The sequence below is a fragment of the Vigna unguiculata genome, chromosome 4 (assembly GCF_004118075.2).
Source record: "Vigna unguiculata cultivar IT97K-499-35 chromosome 4, ASM411807v1, whole genome shotgun sequence".
NCBI lineage: Eukaryota > Viridiplantae > Streptophyta > Magnoliopsida > Fabales > Fabaceae > Vigna > Vigna unguiculata.
In genome coordinates, this window is record NC_040282.1 from 9,794,697 (window position 1) to 9,816,820 (window position 22,124).

Genomic DNA, 22,124 nt, shown 5'->3' on the forward strand with positions numbered 1-22,124 from the left:
AAAATGAAATAGAAAGTATTTTTGGGTTTAGTGGGTGAGAATCATAAACCAAAAAAAGAACAATGCTCTCTTCAGGGTGCATTTTTATTTGTTCTGCACTTTTCTATACTATATTCTATTAGAGCATATTTATATAAATTTAGTCTGCTTTTTGTCTGAATTTATTAATTTCATAGAATTATTAAACTACATTATTCTTAAAACACATAATAAATAATTTTAAAACAGTAGAAGTTACTTCCAAATGATAAATGATAGAAAAGTTATTTTAGACAATGACTTTTAAAAGCAATTACGAGAGAGAGAGTTTTTGTTTGGAATGGTACATAGGTTAATGACATAATCTCTTTAACAGTAAAATTAGAGTTTATATGAATTTTGAGAAAAAGAAAAGAACAAAAGAACAATGAGGTGCTGATGAATTTTGAGAAAAAGAAAGGAACAAAAGAACAAAAGGACCATTAGAAAGACAAATGTTTTGTGGTCAAGTGTTTCTATCACACATAGTTTTTTGCTATTTATAAAGTTTATAAGTTGAATATAATGATGACAGTGAGCAATAGTACAATCATGTGAAAGGGAACTCAAACTATATTAGGGGAATCTTAATCGTAGATTATAAAGCACTAACCATTTTGTAACATTAGCACTCATCACATGTTTAGCAATCCAATTAATGCAATTAAAGGTTAAAACTTTTAACACTTCTCGTACACAATAACTTTTTTACATCTCAGTCTTTTTTTTCCAATAAATTATACATCTTTATGAATGTTAAAATTGATAATATGTATTACATTGAATATATTATATCTTTAAATTCTTATAAACTGCAGTTCACTATATTTAGGCACGTATAGTTTTATGAATTAAGTATTTGAATCATAGTTGTACCGTACCTAACCAAACTCGATCAAATAAATAAACAATGTATATATCAAGGCAGCCAAGTATTCAGCCTTGGCCGAGTCAGCCTAACTTGTACTGGTTTTAACCTATACCTCTAGAAGAATAACCTACATCTCATGTAACCTCAGATAGGTAGCTGGTCCAGGCCGGCTACTCCAGCAGACCTGATAAGATTAAAGCCCAGGCCGACAACTCCAATAAACTTAGTGAAAATAGAAGCCCCCGCATTCAATAGGTCTTAAGGGCCTGGGTTAGGGCCCATGCCCACTCATGGCCCAAGCTAGAGCCCAAGTCAAGGCCCGACCCATGAGGTAATCAGACATCATTAATGCTCTATAAATACACGTGGACCCCACTAATTAAAGGTACGCATTCATTAATCACTGATTTGACCTTCTGAGAGCTTTGACTTACTTGAGCTTCAGAGACTCTTCTGCAAGTAACCATCAACTTCTACTCCCAACTTGGCGCAATTCAATCGGTCCATAACAAATTTATTTGAAACCAAAAACATGAATAGCATTCGTCCTAAAGCACAATAACAATGGGCAGCCCACAACTACAAGGCAAAGGCCCCAACAACACACTCCAAACCAGAATCACGCATACTCAAATAAAATGAATTCGAAACAAAAATTATCAATCAAAACAGAACACAAATCACACAATCTAATGAAGTTAGACCACTACAAAAAAACATGTAAATACCGACAATTATTTTTATAATTTGTGTCATTTTGAACCGTCGTTATTTACTCGAGTGACAGTTTCCAAAAATATCGTAATTCTTAGCGTCACAAAGTATAATATGGCGGTTTAAGATAAACCGTCGCAACAACCGCCATTTTATACTACGTATACAGTGACGGTCTAAAGAGGTGACTTCATGAACTAGGACAATTCATAATCAAAATTTAATTATCTATGAGTGTAAAGGAATGTTTGTCCAAGGCGATATTCACATTTCATGGACACTGGTCTCGATTATCGAGAAATACAAAATAACTTCTTAATTATTTTTATTATTCTTACCTTATAAGATTTGCATAGTACTTTATTCCGCTTAAATGAAATTTATAAATTATAATGTTTTTAAAATATTTTTAGATAATTAAATCTGAATTAAAAATTTTCACAACAAATTATATCCTGAAATTACTTTTTTTTAATGTCAAACAATTATTTTATCTATATAAAAAATAGTTTATTAATGAGTAACATTATTTTATTTAACTTAATTATATTTTATTATATCTAATTATGATATATGTATTATATGTGTCAATACCCAATTTCGTCTGTTTGATTAAATAATAAATAAAATAAAATATTATTTTTAATAATAACCTTATTTTTCTTATTTTCTAGACAATTAATTTAAATATATAATATAACATAACTAAACATTTTTCAAATAGAAAAGTAAACGAAATAGAAAAAGATAAGAAAAATATTTTTATAGTGAAAATAAATTTTTAAAAGATAAACACCCAAAAAAACATAAAAATAATGATTAAGAATAAGAATTAAAAATAAGTTTTATAATAAAAGAATAATAATAAATTGAAAATAGAAAAATAATTTTTAAATAATCAAAATAGTTTTATAAAATATATTTGAATTTATAAAAAAAATGAGAAAAAGAAAAAGGTAAAAAACTATAAAATATTGTTTAAAAAAATATATGTTAGGCTAATAAAACAAAGTAATAAAAATAATAAAAATAATAATAAAAAGATATATATAGTTTTTACTAAAGAAAGAAGTAAAATTAAAATTAGAAAAAGTAAGAAAATTTCAAAATAAGTGGTTATATGTTACCGTTACTCAACTGCATCCTCCTTACACTCTCACAATCTAGATTATCTCCCCATTTCTCTTAACCTCTGCACACAGTTAATATTTTAGACTATGCTAAAAAAATAGAAAAAAGGTCTCATGATCTCATACTTTTTTTTACACTCATTCCTTGAGTTATTTTTTTTTTCTCCACTTCATAAAAGAGAGATTTCTCCTCTATCCACTATCATCTTCTTCCCAAGGTCAAAAAGATCTTTTTTGGATCTCACACTCATCACCATTCATTAACGATCATTCTAGAACAACTCACACTAAGGGATCACACACCACGATACCAAACACAAAGAAAAAGCACTTGAAAAATACTTCTTGGAGAGGCAAAGCCACCAAAAGATAGAGCTTTGAGAAGATAAGAGAGATACACTTGCAAACATTGTTTTGATTTTGAAAAGCAAAAATCTTCTAACAGGTGTGAAAAAAATCCAGGTTTTTCTTTCTCCTTTTATATTTACTTGTGATATTTATATAAGATCATAGCATCGAACATATTGATTGTTTTTTTCTCTTTTTTCCTTCTCTTACACTGAAGCTTGAACTCGTCATGACATCGTATGTACATGTTCTAATTATCATTTCTATTATGAAATTGTCTCTTATAATGTGGGTTTGTTATGTTAAAAGAAATAGTTGGTTGTGTAATATGCTGAATCTGGGATGGGCTTTATTGCCATTAATATTAGATGAAAGTTGCATGTGTTAGCATAAAAGGTATCAAGGAAATATAAACCTTATATGAATATATAAATCTCTACATTTGGAAGCTTCTTTTGGTACGTTAGTTTATTAATCAAAACCTTTTATACTTTTTCCTTAATTTCTTTTATCGAAATGCGAGTGTTGATTTTAATGGCTAATATAATATGATGCTTATATTGGATGTTTCAAAATAATGCACTAGATGCACACTAATCATGAATATTGGAATAAAGAATTTTGAGATAGCTATTGAATATTAAATATGTCTAGGCATTAACTGAGAATTTTTTTTTTGTTTGGTGATATTCTTTTATGAAAAAAATATATATAATATTTTACAAAAATTATCAATTATTGATTTTGTTTTTTATGAGGTAATCAGACATCATTAATGCTCTATAAATACACGTGGACCCCACTAATTAAAGGTACGCATTCATTAATCACTGATTTGACCTTCTGAGAGCTTTGACTTACTTGAGCTTCAGAGACTCTTCTGCAAGTAACCCCTCCTGGGTTCAAGCTGACATGCACTAGTGCAGATTTGGGATTTTACCTCGCCTTATAGGCCTCGGTTATGGCGGAACCGAAGCCTATAAGGAGGCGGTGGCAATTTTGAAATTAAAGGGAACTTATAGGCCTCGGTTCAGTCAAAAACCGGTGCCAAATGCCGCTTTAGGCCTCGGGTCTTAAGAAACCGGTGCCAAAGAGGGGTGATAGGCCTCGGGTGTTAGGAAACCGAGGCCAAATCGTTTGATTAGGGCTCAAAAACAGAACCCCTTCTTCCTCGCGCGCGCAGCTGCCATTTCTCCTCTGCAAATTCCGGCGACCACGTGAGCCTCCTGCCACCACGCGAGCCTCCTGCCACCACGCGAGCCTCCTGCCACCACCACGCGTGCCTCCACGCGAGCCTCCACCAGCCACCGCAGTCTCGTCGCGCCTCCAGCCACCACCACGCGAGCCTCCACGCGAGCCTCCACCAGACCGGAGTTCTTTCTCCCGGAGAACGGCGCCACCGTCCACGGAATCGAGCTCCCGCCGCTGTGGATGTTGCCGCCGTTGCAGTGTTTGATGTAAAGAAGGAGCAGCGAGGTGAGGGAGATTATGGTGGTCAAAACGCATACCACCACCGCTATGCCAGGTCTGAACGGCGACGAGGTGTCATTTTGGTTGTCGGGCGGCGGCGGAGCAATGATTCGTTGGGGAGTGGGAGGTGGAGTTTCTCTGGTGTGTGCTGCGTTTGTAAGGAGTAGAAGGAGAGTGAGGAGGAGGAGGAAGATGGAGGGTGCAGGAGCCATGTGGGGGCGCGGGTGGTGGTTAGCTGAGGAGGGTGAATTTGAAAAAAAAGAAAAAAAACACCATATGGCCTCGGGTGCAACAAAAACCGAGGCCAAAAAGAGCCCATATGGCCTCGGGTGCAACAAAAACCGAGGCAGAAGAGCCCTCTATGGCTTCGGTTCTTAACCGAGGCCAAAAGCTATGACCTTTTGGCCTCGCCCAAATATGCTTCGGTTCCCGAACCGGTGCAGAATATTAAAAACAACCGCTGCCAAAGGCCCTTCCTGCACTGGTGATGTATCAACCGAAGAGAGGCCAACTGAGGAGATATCGGACTACATGGTAAGGTGATGCTTGTGCCTAACTCATCTTATTTGTTCTCTGCAGGAACAATAGTTATAGTTTGATGTTATCCATTTTGAATTTCTTATCATAAGTATTACTGTTACACCTAACAAAATTCAATATGCAAACTCACTCTAACTTTTATTCTATTTATCACTATCCTATTTGTCAATCTATAGTTTCTTGCACCATATAGGTCCATTAATTAAGATAATTTAATTATCTTTTTTTGTTAATAAATATAAGGAGTGAAACAAATAACAATCTTAAAATGGTGATAACGTGGAATAAACTCTTTTTGATAGACTAAGTAAATTTTACATAAATGTGGAAATGAATATGATACTTCTCATGTTTCCATGACTCAACCGAGATATAAATGTTTAAAATATTTTATAATATATAAAATATCTTAATTATATTGGAATAAAATAAATTGAATTATTGCATGACACACTTACAAATGTTATGGAGGCGAAAGGGAGAAAAGAGGGTCCCAATGATGAAGCTAAAAAGTTATACAATTTGATTCATGAGACAAATCAAGAACTCTATCTTGGATGTGAAAGGTTCTCAACTTTATCTTTCGTGATTCGACTATATTTATTGAAGTGTACCCATGGGTGGACTAACGCTTCGTTCACTAGCTTTTACAATTGTTGAAAGAAGTCATGCCTAACTTGAATATTCCTTAATCTTTTCACAAAACAAATACCATGATCAATGATTTAGGCCTTGACTATAAGAAGATTCATGCATGTCTGAATGATTGCATGTTATTTTGGAAAGGGAACAACAACCTTGATTTCTACAATATTTGTAAATCTTCACGGTGGAAGGAATTTCTTGAAGTCAATTATGAGTTCGAGGAACCTAAGCATGAGCATAAAGTTCCTGCAAAAGTTTTGAGGCACTTTCCATTGATTCCAAGACTTCAAAGACTATTTATGTGTTCAAAGACTACTGATTCGATGAGGTGGCATGATGAAGAACGATCAAAAGATAGAAACTTGAGACATCCCACTGATGGTGAAGCTTAGAAGTACTTTGATAGGCTTCATTTTGAATTTTCCTCTGACTCGTGCAATGTAAGACTTGGCTTAGTAAGTGATGGTTTCAACCCATTTAGGACTATGAGCATATCACATAGTACATGGCCTATCATGATGGTGGTGTACAACTTGCCACTTTGATTGTGCATGAAACCTGAATATACAATGTTGTCATTATTGATTCCTGGACCATAATCGCCAAGAAATGATATAGACGTGGACCTTCAACCATTGATTGAGGAGTTGAAAGAGTTGTGGGAGTTTGGGGTAGAGACATATGATGCTTCAAAGGATGAAACATTTCAAACACTTCTATGGACTATTATTGACTATCCAGCCTATGCAATGTTGTCAAGTTGGAGTACCAAAGGTAAATTAGCTTGTGTATATTGCAATTATGGAACTAAGTCATAAGATGTGTCATATGGATCATCATGTCTTTTTACCACCGAACCATGCGTGGAGAGGTAATAAGAAGTCGTTCAATGGAAAGAAAGAACTTAGGTATACACCACAAAAATTAGAAGGCACAAAAATCATAGAGATGTTAAAAGATTTCATAAATAAATTTGGAAAGCATGGAAAAAAGAAAATTGATGGTCCATGGAAAAAGAGGTCAATCTTTTTTTAGTTGCCTTATTGCACAACAAATAAATTACATCACAATTTTGATGTGATGCACATTGAGAAAAATATATGTGATAGTATTATCATGACTCTTTTGGATATCCAAGGGGAGACAAAAGATCACATCAATGCCCATTATGATTTGCAAGATATGGGAATAAGAAAAGATCTTCATCTAAGGGACATTGGTAAAGATCGTGCAAAATTTTCAGCAGCTTGTTTTTCGATGAACGCACATGAGAAGTCTATTTTTTATGGTGTTTTTAAGCATGCCAAATTACCAGATAAAAGTGCCTCAAACATTTCAAAGTGTGTGCATGCTACCATTAATAAAATATCTGGTTACAAGAGTTATGATGCTCACTTGATGTTGCTTCACTTACTTCCCATGGCAATACAATTACATGATATGGATTACTTGAAAGTAGAAGTAGTAGAGATTCTTTGTCAGCTAGAGATGATTTTTCCACCTAGGTTTTTTGACATAATGATTCACTTGCTTATTCATCTTCCAAATGAAGTGAGATTAGGTGGGCTCGTTCAATTTTGATGGATGTATCCTATTGAAAGATATTTATGTAGATTGAAGAGTTATGTTCGTAACAAAGCTTATCCAAAAGGTTCAATTGTTGAAGGGTATTTGGTAGAAGAAGCTTTGACCTTTTGCTCAAGATATTTACATGAAGGTGTAGAGACAAGGCTAAATAGAGAAGGTCGTAATTATGACTACAACGATTTATGTGAAGTAGACTCAAGTGATTATTTCTCAACTCTTGGTCGACCTATAGGGAAGAAAAATGATAAACCATTTTCATTGGATTTGTCATCAAAAGCTCAAGCTCATCGATACCTCTTATTCAATTGTGGTGCACTCAACATATACATTAGGTATGATAATAGTTCATTGCCTTTTTTATCTTTAAAAACATTTATCTTCTAATTCTAACAAATAACATAATAATGCATTTGTAGGGAGTATGATGACATTATTAATAGCCACATTAAAAGAGCAAAGTGGAAGAAAGCGAAAACCCAAAGTCAAGAATTTAGTGAGTGGTTCAAAACTTGAGCATTGAAAGATGATGTACCATCTCAACTTAAAGAGTTCTCCATAGGGCCAAATAATGTGGCAAAAAGGTATTCAAGATACCTCATGAATGGATATAGATTCCATACTATGAAGCGATATGCTAAACATAAAACCCAAAATTTTGGCGTACATTGGTTTCAATGACTACAAGTTCTGCAAGTTCTAAGGATGAAAATCCAAGGATTGAACCTATCACTTATTATGAAGAAATCAAAGATATAATTGAGTTGGACTATTATGGTAGGTTTAAGTTTGTGATGTGTGATGTGTGTGTGTGTATGTCTATGTTTGTGTGTTTTTGGGCACCTATATGTGTCTTTGTGTGTGTGTATGTGTCTCTACGTCTTTGTTTATGTGTGTTTGTAAATGAGTCTGTGCGTTTTTGTGTTTGTCTATGTGTGTGTGTCTCTGTCTCTATGTGTGTGTGTGTGTATGTCTATCTGCGTTTGTGTTTTTTTCTATGTCTGTGTCTCTATATTTGTGTCTCTGTATCTGTGCTTGTGTCTGTGTTTGTGTCTATTTTTGTTTCGTTGTATCTATGTTTGTATATGTGTATGTGTTTCTGTTTATGTCTATGTCTATGTGAGTGTGTGTGTGTGTGTCTATACCTGTGTCTCTTTATCTGTACATTTGTCTCTGTCTTTGTATGTGTTTGTCTCTATGTTTGTGTATGTGTTTGTCTCTATGTATATGTTGGGGTTTGTGTGTCTATGTCTAACTTTGTCTCTGTCTCTATGTTTGTGACTGTATTTGTGTTTGAGTATGTGTTTGTCTATGTGTGTATGTGTCTTTGTGTCTTTGTTTGTGTCTTTGTCTATGTGTGTGTGTTCGTGAGTGTGTGTCTGTTTGTGTGTGTGTGTGTGTGTCTGTTGTTTGCATGTGTAACATCCCGATCGCATATTACAAATTTTAATAATAAAATAGATAAATATTACATAAATAATACGTCAGCGATATTTATTAAACATCATTTCCCATAATGCAGGAAAATTTAAAAATATTTATTATCTCAGCAATTAGTTCAAATCCACAATTATAAACTCAATTACATAATCCAAGTCTGGTAATTTAAGAGTTTACAACTGATTCAAAAACATAATAAAAATTTTGATAAAATTCTCCTCCCAAGACTAGCCCCGCTCTGACTCTATGCCTCACCAGATCCACCTGCAATATCATCTGCTCCCGTGTACCGCGTACACGATCATCGCCAAACACAAGCAGATAAGGTGAGCTAACGATAAAATAAGCATATATATATATATATATATATATATATATATATATATATATATATATATATATATATATATATATAAAAGCATATACATATCTCACAAACACACCAAAGGAAATTCATCCTTTGATTCCATAACACATGGCCACCACCATGTTAACTGTGTTCTACGTCTTCTGATGAGTATCTCAAGGTGTCTTGCTGCCACACCTACCAGCCACAACTAGTAGAGCACGTGCGGGAAACCAGGCTACGGATCACACACCGTAATGCCAGGTGGAGTTCCTAATACGAATAACATTTGTAACGTCCCAAGACTACCGAACTCATCAGCTTAATACTGAGTAGGGCAATCTAACTGGACCAATCCATACACGCCACAACGTGCACACTCACATCGGTAACACGCGCCAACCCAAGCCACAACTCAAGAGTTCTTCATGTTCATCCGCCATCCCGAGCCACAACTCAAGAGATGCCATTTTGAGCCACAACTCAAAGAATGCCACGTGCTTCACCCTTATACAGAGCCAAAACTCAAGGGATACGTTCTGAGACACACCTCAAGGAACACCAGCAAGCCGACCTTTGAGATATCATAGAAGCCTTGTAGACCACGCACCACAAAGCAAGCAAAACCTAATTCTGTTGTAGCAATATCGCCTGGTGTTGCTCTCAAGCCGTTAGGCGAGCCACGCTTCCAGACCGCTTGGCGGAGGACATGTACCGCTAGGCGCGAAGGGCCTCGAGTACACTAATGCTGCAGAGATCACCTGGTTCGACCTCCCTCATCGCCAAGCACACGCGTTCCAAGAGCCCCACTGTGATTGACGTTATCGCCTGACGGTGTCAATTTTACCGCTAGGCACTACACCAGTACTCGCGTAGTACTGGTTTTCGCACACTTTAATAAGGTTCCAGCACTTCACGTCTGCAATAACCTACATCCAGAATTCACTAGTTGCCCCTTGCAGACATCTACACGATGCAATATCACCCGTTATGCATAAATGCTTACCTATGTTATCATCACTGTGCCTACTCCTATATTTTCATAATTTAGGTACCAACGACTATTGAATTTGGCCATCACCCAATATTTAAGCCACTGTCCTCCAACCCATTCCAATTCAATAATTATATATTCACTCCTAGGTCCTATGTCTCTTACTAGTCATAACTTCACTTCTCCCTTTTTATAGATTACATATATATATATATATATATATATATATATATATATATATATATATATATATATATATCCGTACTTTATAAACTAATAATCTACGAATATATTATATGACCACCTTACATAGCTACGTATTTTAGTAATAATTTTAATGATGATTTTCATAATTATCTCAGACCGCGTAGTATAATTCATATATGTTTCCAACGTTTTTTCACTTTTCCTGGAGAAAAAGTTATAAATTGGTTATTTATAAACAAACCTAGATGATATATAAGACCACGAGTCTAAACTATTCAAAAATTCTTCTGATTACGCTTCCACACTATTGAAGCAAGTCTCATGTAAATTCTAATAACCTTTCCAAAAACTCTTAAAGAAAGACTTGCAAGCAAATTCTAATAACCTTCTTTAGTAAAAAAAAACAATTAAAAGCAATAAACAAAGTATAGTGTCTCATAAAATATAATTTTATTTATTGTCTCATAAAGCATGGCCATTTTTTATGTCGCCACGACAATCCAAGTCTGAAATGGTCCTCATTATTAAATTAATATTTGATTTAAATATTTAAAATTTGTAATAGGATTTTAAAATATTAAAATTTCTATTAAAATAATAATTATTTTTAATTAATTTCATTTCAATAAAATTGTTAAGTTAAATTAGTAAGTAAGATATATTTCAGTTTTAACATGAGTAGCAGTAAGTTTACTGTTTATAGGTAACTGTTTATAGGTAACTGCTGGATTAAATTTTATTTTGTTAACTTATTATTGATACATTCACTAAAGAACTTGGCTTGAAGCTTGAAAAAGTGGATTTGGATATGCTTGGCATTTGCAAAAAAAGTAAGAATTTAGTTTTATTTCTAACATTTGAATGCATTATAGAACTTTTATTGTTGTTTACTGATTGTGATTGCAAGAAAAATTTCAAGAAATTTGGTATATATGTATATATATTTATAGTTGTGTAATCTACTATAAATATAAGAACCCAAACTAGTAGGGATATTACCTTAATACCCATATTTAAATTGTCGACAGTTGTCCATTATGCTGGTTTTTTTTACCTTTTACAGTTACATTTTGAATTTGTTTTTTCAGGTACCACTGCACTGCCGCCAAATACTGTAGCTGATTGAAAGCTTTCTTTTCGAAGTGAGATAAGCTTTTCAGCAAGCTTCTCCTATACTCCACTGATTTGAAGGGTTGTTCGCCTTTTCCACCTTTTTATGCTTTCCTGCTTTTCCACCCTTTAATGGTAGGTTTCAATTTTGATTTTGACTAATGTAATGGTTGAGAGGAACCATTCTTCTTCTCCAAGACTGGCTATTCTTCTTTTTTACAAAAGCGTAAGAAAATCATTCGATCTTTCTCCTTCTTCTTCTTGATGAAAGGTCTTTTTTTGTACTTCTTATGTGTTGAACATGGAGTTCAGGATTAATAGTCGGTAAAAGTTAGTAGCTTGATTTTAAATTGGAATGGCTTTCGTGGAATTTCTCCTTTCCTGCTTAATCTACCTTTGCTGCTTAGACTGGTGACACAATGCTGAATGATTGATCTTTAAGGCTTACTTCTTACTTCTTTTTCTTTTCTTTTTTGGTGAATCAGTGTTGTTCATTATATGTATAACAAGTTTGTGTTGTTTCTTGAAGCTTGAAGATTAGGTTCTTCCTCTACTTTTTTCCAGTTACCATAAGCTTGAAGTTTAGTTTTTTTTTTGTTTGTCTCTTTTGTATCTTGGTATGTTTGTTGTTATAATGTGATATGTTACTTTTGATCTGATTTAGTTTTTGTATCTTGCTATGTTTCTTTTTCACAATCCACTCTGTATCAACAAATTTTTCCTCCTAATGTCACTGCCAAATAACCCTTGAAACCCTCTTCCACCCTTCTCCATTCCCAACCCTAAAAAACACTCTTTTCTATCAATGGCATTGTTTTATCCTACCTTCTTCATTGCATTTTGTTCCAATAATATTATTGTTGACCCTGTTCTTTTGGAATCTTTATTGATGCTTGGTTCAATATCTTTTATAACCTTTACTGATGTAGCTGATTATCATGAGCTAACAACTTACGAGATATTTTGTTTAAATTATTTGAGATGTGATTAAATTATATGAAATGTGATAATGCATTTTTTGTAATCATTGGAAAATTAGACGAAATCAATATTGTTAATTTTAATGCTTTTAATGTGGTTGTTTTGGAGGTCAAATCTATCTACAATGATTTTAGGTATTTGGGGAAGAGATTTCAAGCATCTTTTAAAGTAAGTACATGATTTAAATTTCACTGTGATATTTGATCAATTTTATAAAAAGATCCAATATTATTGTTCTCCGTTATATGTGTGGGGTTTGATGTTATTCTTTATCACATGTAGGTAGAGGATTAACATTAGAAAAACTCTTTCACTAACTCAAAAGCATGATCCCACCACTACAGAACAGACAAAAAATTAGCAGAAGGTGATGAAGAAGATAGATTACTCAATGAAATGGAGGAACTAACTAATGTTCAAAGAAGTTTTTTTGCTAAAAGAAGAGCCAAGGTTGTTAGCTATTAAATTTCATTGATTTTCATTGTGATTGGATGTGCACATGAATGACTTTTGGAATCTATGTTGTTAGATATGCAAGTGCAGCCATGTAGTATCTTCTCAATGTTTGATCAGCAGTGATAAGGACATTGGTAGGTAGTTACAAAAGAAGTTTCATATTCTTAGACAACAATGAAGTCAACAACTTTGATTTCGGTACCAAAAGCAAAGCTTCTTCATCTAAGTCAATAACTTTTATTCACTACATAACTAGACAAGTCATCATTAACGATAAGTTGTTCTGATTTTTTTTGTTCATTATTAGTTGTAATTTTAAGTTAAGCCCAAACTTTTGTCTTTAGGTGTTTTTCACCTTGTGGATGTGACCTTTCTGTATTCTTCCAGAAGCAATTGTCCTTTTATCATGGGCTACAAGAATGATTATCTTAAACTCATCCATCTTCTCACAATTAGTATAAAGGAATGTTATATTATATTTAATTATTTTAGAGCTTGAGCTGTTTTTGTAATTGAATGGTGTTATTTGTGGTTAATAATATCTATTAATGTTAAGTTGGCTCTAATGTCCTTATACTCAAAGCATTCTTGCATCTTCTAGTGATAATTCAAGGTCAATTGGATTGGTTGTTTAATATGTGATTGTAAAGCTTCATTATGACTGCATGAAACATATTGCTAATTCCATGTCAATTATGTGACTGAATATTGAAAAGCATCACGTTGACAATGTTATGTGATTATTGGATTAGTTGCACAAGGAATTTGCAATCTTTGTCATGGACTCCTTTGTATGACTGCATGAAACATATTGTTATAAAACAGGTGTATTGAAGATGCTATAAGATTCGAGGTATCCCAACAAAAGAAATAGTTGGTTGGTATGGAAAGCTAAGTAGGCTTGGTGATATTTGTGAAGATATCTTAATGGTAGCCTTATAGGGAAATTCAATTTCAAATACTTTTGTTTGACTTTGTTGTTTCTTTCTCTTTAGGACTAAAAAAATGGAGATTTTGGGTTTCCTTCTCGCAATGATTAATTCCCTTTTTTCTTATAAATTGTTCCAGGCTGGTGTATCAACAACATGATGATCTTCCAGAGAAGCCACCAGTACCTAAATATAGGTCAAACATGCTTTTACCTTTTAGTTATGCATATTCATTGTTAGGACTATTTGTGTATATATCAACGGTGCTTTTGCCATTGTATTTATTGTGATTATGTTTTGGTATTTTGAAATCATTTTAAAATTTTTGTTCTTCTGGCAATATGCTTTTGGGAAGAATGTGGAAGTCTTACTACCTACTGGTAATTAGGACAAGAAAATGTTGTAGGAACTAGAGATGGAGTTTCACATGTTTGAATATAAATTATTGCATTATGATTTAAGTGAAGATTATTACATTATGATTCAAGTGATATTTTACTTCAAGAACTGTATTTTGTTTTTCTTTGCAAAGTTGCATGAACCATTTTTGTTATCCAATGCCAAAGCTTTCAATACACATGTGGTACGTGGGGACAAAACGAGTTTTATCTTTTTTACTATTTGATTTGGTTTGAGTGATTGTGTTGCATTTTTTTTTACTTTATTTGATGTGAGAGTGATACATTCCTTTTCTCCGGTGGAAATTCTAGAATTGGATTTCAGCGCAAAATGCAGGTAACTTTTCTGCCGTTTTCATTTTCTTTTCTCGAATAATTAGTTGTTTGTTGACTATTTTGTTGTTTTTAAAGATTTTTTATTAATTGACCAATTAATTTCATTAATTACTTTTAATTTTCTAATTATGAATGAATTATTTTTTATTTCATACATTTTGAAATCTTTTAAATTTATACGGTTGCAACTAATAATTATGTAATTAATTTGTAAATATTTTTTTATCAATGGATTGATTTCATTAATTATTTTAAATTTCTTTAATTATGAATGAACCGATTGATGTATGTTAATTGAATTGTTGCTCCTTGCAGGAAGATCTTCTTTAGCAAATAGTAAGTTGTTGGGTCTAATTGTGAAATTTTCCTTGACAGATAAATGAAATGGAGATTGCAGTTAAGATGGAGAGGTGGTGTTTGAAATATTCTTTAAGATGCTTTGGAATTTTAAGAAAAGTTGGAGTTTAATTATGACAAAAGGCACTTATCAAGTGTAGGGTAGTCATGGGATGGGATAAATGGTTTACTATCTAAAATCCCCTTTAATTTTAAGATACTCCTTCAAAAAAATATAGAATGGAGTATAAAGAGGAAATTGAAGGAGAGGATTAATGTATAGTTTCTTCTTATCTATGTGTTATTGTTGATTTTAGAGAACGGTCCAAAATATTGTAGTAATTATCTATGTGTTGAACCTTGGTTCTCAAAATATTTTGCGAGATTGCAATATTTTAAATTGCGTTGTATTTTTAGTTCAATTAGGAAAAAATCTCACTTTATTTATTCAACTATTTAAAGTTATTTCTTTATTTCAATTTATCATTTTTATATTTATTTTAAGTTAAAATAATATTATTTATAAAAAATCATAACAAGTTATTTATACAAATATTAAAAAAACAAACAAAAAAGTAACGACGACGGATCCCAATAACAGATCCAGTAACATTAAATAACTTCAAATACTATAACACCATACTATTGGTACAAACTTAAACAATTATATAATATAATATGAATATACAAAATTAAAAACTAATTATTAAAATACATACTTAAACATAATTATTTTTTCTGCTTTTCAAAATATTTTACTAAATTTTATTATCCTTATCATTATTATAAATAATACTTTGATATTATTAATTATACTTTTTTATACTTTTATAATTCCTTATAATTATACACCATATACCACTCCAATTTAATTATAAAGATATCACTTATTTAAACATAATTACTAACATAAATAAAAGAAATAAGCAGTATAAGTTGAGAGATATAGTACCAAAAAAAGTTAATAATAGGAAAGGCAATCCTTAAGGCTTTTAACAATCAAGGATTGATAGCATGTTCATTTCTTATTATTTACGAGACAAGTTATCATTATAGTTAAACTTTTTATATTTACAATTAAAATGTCGGAAAAATATTTTTTGTTCCTGCAGAGAACAAATAAGAAGTCAGGCACAAGAATCACCTTACTACGCAGTCCGTTATCTCCTCAGTTGGCCTCTTCCCATTCGATACGTATCGGCTTGAACCCAGGAGGGGTTACCTGCAGAAGAATCTCCGAAGCTCAAGTAAGTCAAAGTTCTTAGGGAGTCAAATTAGCAGTTAATGAATGCGTACCTTTAAATGACGGGGTCCACGTGTATTTATAGAACATTGATGACGTTTGACCATCGCATGGGCTGGGTTTCGACTTGGGCCCTAGCCTGGGCCCCAGCTTGGGCCATGAGTGGGCCTGGCCCCAAAACAGGTCCTAGGTGTATTGAAGATAGGGTATTGATGTTAGTTAACTTTCTAGGCAAGTAGTCGGTTTCAACCGGCTACCCGCCTAGATGGCTTATGCTGGTTGTCCGGGTACTAGACGGTAGGTGGTCTTGATGTGTATACTGTTTACTTGGTCCAGTTTGGCTAGGTACGGTACACCAGTCCCCCAGCCTTGTCCGATATGGGTTGTCGGTCAAGGATGACATGTGTTGGTGAACTAGCAAAACCGGCTAGGTGTGATACACCAGTCCCCCAGCCTTTAAGTGTGGTGAACAGTGTTAAGGCTTGGAAGTGTCAGTAGGTAGGTGAAAGGGCGTCAGGTGGTCACATCGTTAAACTTTTGGCGCCGTCGTTTTTTATGTGTCATATCCTTCATAATGATGGTGTCGATTGGTATGGGGTTTTATTTTGGCGGGAAGAGTTTTAGACGCTTGGGATCGTGGGCTATAAATATGGGTTTGAAAACAGCGGAGAGTTTACTTGGTTCATTTGCGAGAGTTTCGAATTCAGAGATCTTGTGCGCATCATATTGTCCGATTAGTTCCCAAATTCAACCGACATCTTTCCGAAAAAACGAAAACAGGTATGTCTAGTAGCGATAGCACATCGTTATCTGCGTCTAGTAGTAGTCAAAGTACTGAGTCGGATAGGAGTAGGGATGAACGGCTTGGCGGAGAGGGTATGAGTACTGGAGTTGGCACAAGCGGGATGCCAATGGAGGTGGTGAGGGAGGTTCGAGAAGATCCTCCTGAAGAGCTTGAGGAGAGTAACTGGCCGGCCAAGGCCGGTTATGCGTGGGTCGCATCTGATGTTCGTGACCAGTCATCACTGTTTAGGTGGTCTCGGCTGCTGAACTCTTGGTTAAACTGTACACCCGTCATGTCCAGAGGGGTCAGTGGAGATATTGTTTCGTTGGAAAGGGTGAGCGCCATAGACCGGGTATGCCACGGGCAAGAAGGGGCTACCGAGAAGTTCTTTTATATGTACATGTGCCATTTTTCGCAGCTTCATATACGACTACCTTTTGATGACTTCACTATGGGCGTGCTGCTGGCTTTGAATGTGGCGCCTACTCAGCTACACCCTAATAGCTGGGCTTACTTACAGGCCTTCCGCATTCTGTGCGAGTCGTTGTACTTGGAGCCTTCACCTTATGCGTTCTTGTATTTTTATGATACCAGACCCCGGAGGCCGGCTACTTGGCTGTCATTGATCAGTCGCCCTAGCATTAGCAGGTTGGATGCATTCTCCCAATCTTTCAAGCACTTCAAAGACGGGTACTTCAAGGTTGTAGTGAAGGAGGGAGGCGAGCCGTATTTTCTGAATGCGGATGGGAGTACAAAGTTCCCTTTTAGTTGGACCAATAATCCTTCGCGTTACAAGGACATGGGAGTAGAGGAGTTGTCGTCTGGAGACAAGGAGGTGGTGGGGATGTTGTTAAGATTTGTGGATAAGTTGCCCACTAAGGGCTTAGTTAGGGTTTATAATTCGGTGCATCCAATTATAGATATTGAAGGTATCTGTTTATTACTTAAGTTGTGTTAATGATGCTAAGTTGTTTTGATCCGAGTTGTGACATGTTATTGCAGGGCATATGGCGCAATCTGGTAAGAAGAACTTGGCGCTCTTTCAAGCACTGAGGAAGGAGATGGCCGCCAAGGCCAAGGAGGCTGGGAAAGCTGGTGTTCCCAATCTGCAGGAATCCGTGGTTGAAGTACATGTACATGGCGACACGAAGAGGAGGGCTGAGCTTCCGCCTCGGCCTGGGAAGGGTAAGGATGTAAAGAAAATAAGGGCAGCTATCCTCGGGTCAGGTGATGGGGCGGGATCGGCCAGCGGGGAGAAGTTGCCGGAGGCCGGGCTTATTGAGTTGCCGGAGATATCCGTGTGGAAGGACATCTCAATCAACCTGCCAGATACTGTTGTGAACTCTATCGATAACATGGAGGTTGACCATATCGTGAGAACCATGGTTGAGTTTGGGAGCAAGGCATTAGTCTTGGGTCGACGTGTGGGGTCCCTTTACAGAAGGGAAGTGAAGGAGGTGGGGGAGTTGCAGGGTAAGGTGGACAAGCTTGCGGAGGAGAAGGCGGCGTTGGAGAAGGAGAAGGAGGGGTGGGAAGCTGAGAGGAAGAGGTTGGTGTCATGGAAGGTTCGTTGTTTAGATTCCGAGGAGAAGTTGAATAAGCGTATAGGGGAGCTGGAAGAGGACTATGAGGACCTGAAGGACAAGTATGACGGGGTTGTCGGTGAGTTGGATGACTTGAAGAACAGCGTTATCCAGGAGCATATAAATGGTTTTGAGAAGGGGTTGCGGCAGGCGGCCTTCTTCTATAAGGATGTGGATGCCCTGGATTCAAGGTTCGATGTGGATAAAGATGTGGTTGGCGGGAAGTTGGTAGGAGAGGATGAGGAGGGTGGGGAAGAGGTTGGGAATGAGGCGACCGAGGCAGAGAAGGATGTGGATGTGACCGTGGAGGGTGATGACAGCAAAGCAGCTTAGGATGTAGTTTTTATGATGCTTTATTTCGCAATGAATCCTAAGTCTGTAATAACTCGTACAATATTTTAACTTGTTTTTAATGTGATGCATCTTGTGGATATATATGTTTTGTGGTTGTCGATGATAGCATATGTGATAGGAATGTGTTTGTTGGTTAATGATGTTATGTATGTGATATGTTATGTTATATGCGTATTTACCTAGGGGAGCCTTGTTGGCGTTTGTATGTTAACCACGAGTAAAGGGTGTTCGACCCAGGTCGCTTACTTGTGGTAAGGGTGGGGAACTTAAACGAATCAACCACGAGTAAAGGGTGTTCGACTCAGGCCGCTTACTTGTGGTAAGGGTGGGGAACCTAAACGAATCAACCACGAGTAAAGGGTGTTCGACCCAGGCCGCTTACTTGTGGTAAGGGTGGGGAACTTAAACGAATCAACCACGAGTAAAGGGTATAGAGTCATGAAGTAGGGAACCACTCATTTTATTTATTCGAATGGGGGTGCCTCGTTAAAACCTCCTTGGCCAAAACCCTCCTTAGGGAAAAAAGACCAAGTGAGGAAAAAGAGTACACCCGTGGTTACAGGTATGGATCCGCTTATGGTGTATGTTCAACTGAAATAGAACTTAAGGTGGGATACATTCCATGTGTTGGGGATTTCTTCCCCAGATAGTTGTTCTAGGCGATAAGCCCCACCTCCTGTGTCTTCTCGTATGCGGTATGGGCCGTCCCAATTGGCGGAGAACTTGCCATCCTTCTTTCTAGCACTGCTGGCCATTCTCCATACTAGGTCTCCTATGACAAACGATCGCGGGTGTAGGTTTGCGTTATACTTCCTGGTAGCTCGTTGTTTGGCGGCGAGATTGCGTATTTGGGCTTTTTCTCTGAGTTCGGGAAGGAGGTTGAGATGTAAGGCCATGTTTTGATGGTTGTGAGCTGGGTCGTACAGTTCTCGGCGCAGGGATGGTTCGCCAATTTCTACTGGTATCATGGCGTCTGCGTCGTAGACCAGGCTGAAGGGGGATTCATTTGTTGACGACTGCGGGGTGCATCTGTAGGCCCATAGTACTTCGATTAACTCTTCTGGCCATCGGCCTTTAGCGGTATCCAATCTTTTACGCAGTTCCACGAGGATAACTTTGTTTGCCGCTTCCGCCTGCCCATTGGTCTGTGGGTGTTCTACAGAACTTGTGATATGTTTGATGCCCAATCCGGTGTAGAATTTTGCTAATTCCTTGTCAATGAATTATCGGCCGTTATCCGTTATGATGGTATGAGGTATACCATATCTGTATATGATGTCCTTCCACACAAACTGCTGGACTTGCTGGGCCGTGATAGTGGTCAATGGCTTGGCTTCAATCCACTTGGTGAAGTAGTCAACGGCTACGATTAGGAACTTAACTTGTCCTTTGTCGGGTGTGAAGGGGCCTAGGATGTCCATTCCCCATTTAGCGAATGGCCAAGGGGACAAGATGTGGTGTAGCTGTTCTTGTTTTTGATGTATAAGGTTGCCGTGCTTCTGACATGGTTTGCACTTTTTGACGTAGTCTTGGCAGTCCGCCTCTATTGTAAGCCAGAAGTACCCGGCTCTGAGAATTCTTGTGGCCATGGTGCGCGCGCCTGAATGATAACCGCAGATTCCTTCGTGTAGTTCCTTAATGACGTACTGGGCTTGTTCTGGTGTGACACATTTAAGTAGGGGCTGGCCGTATCTGCGTTTGTAGAGGTCGTCGCCTACCATAGTGTACCTGGCGGCCTTGGCCAACCAAGTTTTGTCCGCGTCGGTCGGGGGGTTGCCAGTTTTGAGGTATTGAATGTAGGGGGTGGTCTAGTTTGGGTTTTGGGTGAAACTGTTTGATGGGGTGTGGGTTAACGTTTGGCAAGTGTGTGTGACGGAGGGTGTGGATAGTGTTTGCTGTAGCAAGGATCGGTTGCGGTTTTTGAGTTTGGTACTGGCTAATTTGGAAAGGATGTCGGCTCTGACATTGTCGGTTCTGGGTATGTGTTCGACGCGGACTTGTTCAAAGGCGGATTGGATGATTGCGCGGACCAGATGGTAATATTGTTGGAGGATGGGGTCTTTGATTTGGAACTCGTCGTTGAGATGTCCTACTGTGAGTTTGGAGTCGGTTTTACATGTTAGCTTTTTGACGCCGACTTCACGGGCTAGAGAGAGCCCGGCCAGGATAGCTTCGTACTCGGCTTGATTATTCGATGTTTTGAAAGCGAAATGAAGAGATTTCTCAATGAGGATGTCGTTGGGGCCTTCTAGTACGATGTCGGCACCTGCACCCCTTAGGTTCAAGGAGCCATCTACATGAAGCGTCCATTGGTCCTCAGCAGGTGTTTGCTGTAGGTCATTAACGAAGTCCAAGAGACATTGGGCTTTGATTGGGCCGTGTGGTTCATAGCGGATGTTAAATTCGGAGAGCTCCACGGCCCATGATGACATGCGCCTGGCTAAATCTGGTTTTTGCAGTATTTTTTGAATTGGGTAATCGGTCTTGACGGTTATGGTGTGGTTTTGGAAATATGGGCGTAAGCGGCGTGCGGCGTGGACCAAGGACAGGGCTAGTTTTTCTACCATTTGGTATCTGGTTTCAGGATCTTGGAGTGTTCTGCTTACAAAGTAAACAGGGTGCTGGGTGCCTTCTGCTTCTTAGACAAGGGCAGCGCTGACGGTGTGATCGGTGGCCGTGATGTATACTAGCAGGGGTTGGCTGATGTCGGGTTTGCGAAGGATGGGGGGTGAGGTTAGGGATGCTTTGAGCTTGAGGAAGATTTGTTCACAATCTTCAGTCCACGTGAACCGGGCGGATTTCTTTAGGAGCTGAATTATGGGTTGAGTTTGTTCTGCTAGTTTTGGTAGGAAGCGAGATATAGCCGTGAGGCGGCCAATTAGTCGTTGGACTTCCTTGATGGTGGTGGGGCTACGCATCTCGATGATGGCCTTGCATTTTTCGGGGTTGACCTCTATGCCGCGCTGGGTTAACATGAAACCGAGGAATTTAACCTGGTCCACGCCGAATACGCACTTTTCAGGGTTTAGGCGGAGGTTGTACTGGCGCAATGCGGAGAAAACGGCCTCTAAATCTATAGTGTGTTGATGATGGCTTGGGGACTTGACGACCATGTCATCAACATAGACTTCGACACAGTATCCTGTGAGGTGGCTGAAGACTTTGTCCATTAGCCGCTGGTAGGTTGCTCCAGCGTTTTTGAGGCTGAAGGGCATGACTCTATAGAAGTAGTTGGCATCATCTGTGATGAAGGCGGTTTTGTGCATGTCTGCTGTGGCCATGGGTATCTGGTTATAACCTGAGTATG